The following is a 7,361-nucleotide window of genomic DNA, read 5'->3' as shown; positions in this document are numbered from 1 at the left end:
TCCCTGGCTTTCAAATGAGAATGCTGTGGGATTTGATTCTAGAAGACCCAAAGCCAAAGTATTTTACCCCAGCTGCTCTGCCCTAGTGCACAAAACTAGTCACTTCATAGAAGGCAATCAGCTTGGTGAAACATAATTTGGAGTTGTCAAAAAGTGTTGACAGTTTCTGATGATCTTCCTGTGCTTTGCTTGGAAATGGATTTCACGTGGCTGTGTGGAAGCCTCTCTAAAGTGAGACTGGACAGCTTGTAGCTCCCTAGATAGTGCTCCTTTCCTTCTTTCAAGATAGGTGCAATGTAAATTCTTCCCAAGCACTTGCTATTTTTTGGATGACAAATGATGGCCTTTCAATCACATTAGTCAGCTTGTTCATCACCCCTGGAGGAACATCCATCCAGTTCCATGGATCTGAATGCTACTTGTCTGCTTAGTTTGCTTAGTCAGGTGGTCTGTGGCAGACCCTCAAAAACATGCTCAATGCTACTTTCCATTTTGATTGTGATCCAGAAACTCTTGATAGACCAGATGTGTCTCGATTCATACTGCAGCTCTGTATAAAGCAGCTCAGTTACAGAGACCACAATGGTGCTTCCCCATATATCTTTCCTAAACGCTACGTACCCCTTTTGACAGCACTCCAGTCATGTGAACTACCTCAAAAGTCCCTGATTCTAATCGCTTTATAGTCCTCTGGCTGCACGTAGGCTTTCAGTTCTGCATATCTGTTAACAAGGCTCTCTACATTGGTGTCCAGACACTTTTGGGATGCCTATGAATGCCATCCCTTCTGAAGAGGAAAACTAGCTTCCTTTGTAGCTTTCTCCCATCCATACCTCCTCTGTTTATCTCTGGTCATTTATCTCTGGTGTCTCCTTACAAACAGTTTAAATATAGTTTAAAGCCCTTCTTGCTCTGCTAGTAAGGCTATTCATTAAAGTATTCTTTACTGTCTTTGCCAGGTGACTTCCATCTTCTTCAAACATAGTATCATTATCAAAGAACTCAAAGCTTTGCTGACAATGCTAGCTTTGCTGTCAAATATTGATCTGCCAGCTGCATTTGCTCCTACATAGACCTTTTCCTTTGACCAGAAGAATTGATGAGAAAAATCACCTAAACTCCTGGCTCACTCTCTCTTGCGTTTGGAGCCCTTTGGTGGTTACCTTCGATCTGCTCAAAGCCTTCACCCATCATGCAGATGTGAAGCAAGGTAGTTAGAAAGGCTTTGTGAGTATCAAAAAGCATGAGCAAGTACGAAACCTCTTGGGTCTGTAGGGCTAATAGGGTCTGCAAGTCCACTAGAATGTGTTTTGAGATCCCTGTCTACTGCTGGCTCTGAATTTTCAGATACAAGAAAAAAAATGCACCTAAACACATAAATGACAGCTAAAGCATGACTAAAACGGCATTCCGGTCCTTCAGGTAGGAGGCTGATGAGGTACTGCTAGCTCCAAAAGACCTATTCTGCCATAAAACTGTTCCGTATCTTCTATTTCTGCCATTGACGAAACAGTAATATTTGATTAAATAGCAACAAGAGTATGCATTAACAAATGCTCAGATATCGAGGTATCACCCCCTGAAATATCCTGGGCAATTCCTCTTACGTGAGCCCTATCTGGATGCATGCTCAGGTGTCCACTGTCTGCAAGATTTGAGTACTTGCCTAGGAAAGGGATTTGGGGTGAAAGACAGGTAGAGTGGTTCTGTTAGTTAGGACATCTTGTTGCACATCCACATCAAAGGTAGTATAGCCCTGCCTTCGTTTTTAGTTTGTATGTCATTAATAACTGTTTTTCCTAAAATAAAACATTACAGTTCACATTCAGAGCCCCCTACCTTGCCCTCATCTGGACATATTTTCTGACTGGGCTAATGCAAGCTCAGGATCTCTTGCTTTGGAATTAGCAGCTGATAGAAGGGAAGAGGAGAATTTATTCTCTGCCTTTCATCCATCCTATATAACTAATGTGTGTTGCTAATGGTATAAATTGATACTCTTGTCCATTTGAAAACTAATTCCTGCTTCTGTAACAACTTTTCCTTAGATCATAGCCTCACCTGCTCAGCAGCTAGGTGTGATATTAGCCTTATCTCTTACTAATCGTGACATACAGGCGAAACCACTCACTGTTATTTCACGTCACTGTATATTGTCATGAGACTTACAGTCACAATTTCAGTGGGGATATAATAATTTGATACGCCTTCTATTTGCAACCTGCAGTTCACTTAAAGAAGGTAGTAAGTTCCTACGTACACACAGAAGGCTGAGTTCAGAGGAAAGGAAGAGGCCTCCCGATGTAAGAAACGAGTGGCAAGCCTAGAATGGCTGCATTTGCCCAAAGTACTCACTCGTCACCACACTCAGGCAAGCAGGAATACTCCTTGTACAGATACAGTCCGCAAATAAAAATGATGCTGCTTGAACACACTAAGTGTTGTCAGTTGCCTAACTATTAAAACGTGTACAAATTTCTGCTATGATACTATTAAGTTACCTTGATCATCATTATTTGTGAAAATAGCTGCATTGATGTGGCATGTTTGTACTTGTAAAATTTTATCTGCAACTGAGAGAGTTAGAAGCTTAAGACAGCAAGGTAAGAGAGTTAAAAGCTTAAAAGACTGCCTCTGTCACTAACGAAAAGAATATGTTAAATTTTTTACTATCAATCAGGCCTTGGTCAGGCTGGAGGCAGAGTCAGTGACATGCAAAGTTGTCCTCTTTTTTCTCTGAGAGAAACAGGAGTAGTTGAACCGACAAAAGATAAGTAGGCAGATGGCACATCATGGAGAGCAAAGTACGCTTTCAAAGCTGGTAAGACAATCTGGCCTGGGGTTTGTTTGGCTTGGCACCCATTAGAACAACAGTTTAGAAGCGAAGATGAGAAAATCAAAATATAAGGATGCCAAAAAAATAACAGGTTGTAGTCCCTACTTTCTCAATTTTATTTATTCACATTTGCTAGCAGTTGACAGGAGAAATACAGAAGATTCTAGACTTTGTTTCACAAAATGCTAGAAAATGCGTGGAACATGCTTGACTGGCACAAACTGGTTTGCCGTGTGCAAGTAGCTAGCATGGTCTTGCAAAGATAAAGAAAGTGTTCCTTAATAAAAGAGGAATTCTACTGCTTTCTTGACAAATAGGTCAGCTTAGGTAGCTCAGCTTGAAATGCCCAGAAATACTGAGTCAGGGTGTGCTGAAGGCGGGGGAACCATTTCACTGTGCAAAAGCTGTTCAGAACTGCTAGGTCTCCAGCAGTGTCTTACTCCCAGTTCTGCTACTGGATCCCTATCTAATAGTTCAAGACTACATCACCAAACTTTATAGGTAATTGAAAAACTTGTATATCATTTAGGAATTGGACATAAAACTACACAAATCAAAAGGAAAAGTTTTGATGTAGTTTGTTATAGAAATCCAGGGTATGGTTATCCCATTGCTTTTGATTAAAGGCTATAAAATGAGGGGGAAGGGTTAACAGCTGAGAAGAGCTAACAGTTTAAAGGGACTTTAGGGTTTCTGTGAACCAACCACGTTCCAATTTCTTCCACTCTTCAAAAGCCCTGAGGCAATGCATGTGAGACAAATGCTAGGGCTAATAAATCATATATGGACAGCATGAGGGTATGAAAGATGGAAGACTGCAAAGACACACGTCCATCAAATGGCAGTAAGCACTCCAGATAGTACTAAGTGTGCTAGCACTTAGCGGACCCCAGAGCACTTTAAGAGGATGAAAGATATAATCTGCATTAGCACAGGCAGCGCTAATGTGACGGTAAAATGAGAACCACGCTTGACCCTCTGCTAACAGCTCTCTCACAAACCAGGTCTGCGCACGTTCACTTGAGTTTGTCTAGGAACTATGACTTGCACCATTTAGAGATTCTGATACAATAACCCTGCCTCAGATCTATAAATCAGCAAGCTTTTCCACCGTTCACGACTCGACTCATTCCAGCAGAAAAAGGTTACAGGGAGGAAAACACTTGGACACTGGCACCCCTATTCAATCCACACCTGCAACTCTTCCGTAAGTCTAAACTACTCAAAGCCCACCTTACCTAAAAACTGCATAATCAGCATGATGGCTCAAGGAAATAAAGGAAAGACTTAAGTCTCTCTGTTCTTTTAAATACACTTCTTGCCAGTTACTGTAGTTCTAACAGGTTTGTGTTTTTGCCAATCTCATTGAATTTTATACCGCGTTATGTTTTCAAAACTCAAAAGGAAAAAGACACCTGAATGTGTGATAGACACATGAATGTGTTGTCACATGCTAACATACAAATACATTGCAAAAATGTCCTCAGTCCTGAAAATGGAAGAGCAAGAGGAAATATCCAAGCAAAAAAAAAATCACCATAAATAAGGAAGCAGTGATGATGTCTTGGTAATGGAAAAGGTTGAATCGACAAAAAATAAAAAATAAAAAAAAATCAATAAAATCTCATAGAGGTAGCATATACAATTATTGAGGGGGGAGTAATGTATACTATAACATATTGTACCGTGGAAATATAGTAGTGCGTCAAGTTTCAGACTAATTTAGTTCTACTCTTGTGAAAAAATCAGCTAAGTGAAAATACCATTTTTCTTTGAGTAGCTCTGATGGCCTAGCAAAGCCACGTTTCTTGTGCAACCAAGTACTTCCTTATAATAAGGCACATCATCTTTCCATACTTAATCCTTCTTATATCCCAGATGGCTATTATCAGTTCACGACTGAAATGAATGCTGTGCCTAATCTATGGCTGGGCTTGCACCAACCTTTCTTTAGAGGCTGGGGGAAGAGGCTCACAGCTAACTCCTGGATTTCCAGTCTTCTTTCCCCAGTTTTTCTTAGAGGATGCTTTCTACTAATTCACTCTGATGTCTAGTTTACTGAGAAACTCGAGCCCACTGTGATACAAATATCAACATCAATTGCTTTCTTCCTGCCACACTTTCTAATTTACGTAACTGAGTCACTGGTCTGCTTGAGGGCAGCGAGGGGAAAATTTTCCTGCAGCTAGTCTGATACCGAGAAGCTGTGAAGGCTTCTTCCCTACAGAAAAGGCTATTAACACAAAGGCTGACACGTAAAAAAATCGTTATATGCTAACCCTAGGGTTGGTGGTATGAGTAATCTGAGTACGAACGGAAGGCTCAGGCTTGGCAGGCATGATTCATATAATTTCACTGGAGCTGCAGAGGTTAGTGTCTTTACTGAATCACATCAGCTTCTGTTTTTATTCCTCCTCTTCTCACCCAAGAGAGGGAAGCAACCTTGAACAGCCCAGCACTTTCTTCCCCCAACAGCCTGATAAAGCCTCTGACCTTCAGTTTGTGGGACTCACATTCTGACAATAAGCACAGCTAGTCATCAGCATGATTCACAGAACTTTCTAAATACCTAAACTGAAACCACCCTTGTTGTCATCTGATGCAGTTTACTGATATCTGATTTGTGCTATTGATAACAGGAAGCTAGATGGTTTCTTTTACAGCTACTTGAAGATGCTATCTTTATTAGTAAAAAAAAAACAAAAAAAACCCACTGAAATATTGGTTTTGTATCTTGCTTAAACTTTAAAATGCATGAAAAGGCAATAACGGGCAATTCTCTAGAACGCTCCCTGCCGCTGCTTAAGCTTCAATTTGATTTAAGTATCAGAAAAATTCTGAACCTGTCGAAACCAGCATTAATTCTGCCACTGCATTCAATGGGACAGGGATTCAACACTGGAATCTATATTTGTAAGTCTGAATTTAGAACAAGTAGGAGAAAGCATTTGGTATGTTACAGACAAAAATTGTCTACAAGCTGTGTTCCATGCATAATGTAAAATATGATATATATTCCATCTGTATACATGCTTGCCCAATTTGCATTTTAAAATATCTCACCCAGTTATACATCTGAGAGCTAGCAGATGCATGGTGTCTTTGCACTAGCTTCTACTTACATCATTGGACAGAACAAAAACGGTTCTTTTGAAAACTGAGTCCTAATCTTCCATACTCAGCTGAACCAAGAACAAATTTTAGCCTTCAAATAAAATCTGGCCAACCCTCCTGACCCCCAAAACTGTGAAGGCAGTTGCACACAGGCTACATTGTTAGCTATGACTCTCTCGTGTGACCTCTACACGTCTTGGATGTGCTGGTAACCTCTCTTCCGAGAAACAAGGGTTTTAGAGCAAGACGTAAAGGTGGGCAGGTGGGCTGGATCAGGATTTGACGTGCAACCTCACTTCCACCTTTCTTGTAATCAACAACTACTAACTCCACGTTTATCTCCCAGAACTTATCAACTGCAATGTATTCCTGCATTTTAAACATGAAAAATCGATGGCTTAATATATTTATGCTTCTTCTTACAATTTTTGATTATATGAATCATTATCATTCTAAAATATCCTTTACCTGCTTATCCGTCAATTAATAAATGATAGGGGCTGATGGAGTTCTTCTTATCTCAGCGGGTCCGTGACCTCACCTGTGTGACCGTGAGTCCTTGCCTGTAGCAATTCACAAACAACAGAAAGGCGTGAGATTGTTCAGCGTATAACCTCAGCCGCACGTGGCTGAGACCGCACTAGCAAATTACACCGCCAGAACAGAGTTTGTAACGATGATCCAACTTCCTCTGCTAGCAAATTCCTCTGTAAGTCGAAAACTTAAGAAGTTACACATTTTGGTACTGGAGCCCAAAATTAAATTGTTATCTTTCTGAGAAATGTTTTGTCCACAGCAGCGCAGTGTAATAACTGAAACTGTAACGTATACGCAAAGGCACTTACAATATCGCCTTTAAAGGGGCAACAGTGAAACACCAATGGAAAAAAAAATCTAGTTTCAACCCATGTTAGAGCTGTGCTCCTACAGCCGCACACCCACGCGTGCCCCTGCCCGCGGCACGCAGCGCCGGCGGCGGGGCCCGGCCCGACCCGCCCGCCGCCGCCGCCGCCCCGAGGGCACGCAGCGCACGCAGCCGCCGCGCCGCTCCAGGTACTGTTTCTCGTTATTTCACCGCGCTTTTTTAACCGCCAGCGGGGGCCGGACTGGCCGGAGCGCGGCCTCTCACGCAGCCGCCACCGGGTCCGGCCCAGACCCGCTGCTCGGAGCCGCGGCCGCCGGCAAAGCCGCCCCGGGGCAGGCCGCGACCGGCGGCGCGGGGCGCGCAGGCGGGCCCGGAGGCGGCGGGGCGGGGCGGCGCGGCGCGGTGCCCGGCGGCGGCGCGGGGCGAGGGCCGCCGGGGGCCGCGGGGCGGGCGCGCCGCCGCCGCCGCTCCCGGTGCCTCCGCTCGGGCGGCTGGTGGCGGTGGCGGCGGCGGCGCTCGGAGGCGCTCCCGGCCGGCGGCGGCGGC

Source organism: Struthio camelus, chromosome 8 (genome assembly GCF_040807025.1).
Source record: "Struthio camelus isolate bStrCam1 chromosome 8, bStrCam1.hap1, whole genome shotgun sequence".
Lineage (NCBI taxonomy): Eukaryota > Metazoa > Chordata > Aves > Struthioniformes > Struthionidae > Struthio > Struthio camelus.
Note: the sequence above shows the minus strand (reverse complement) of the source record.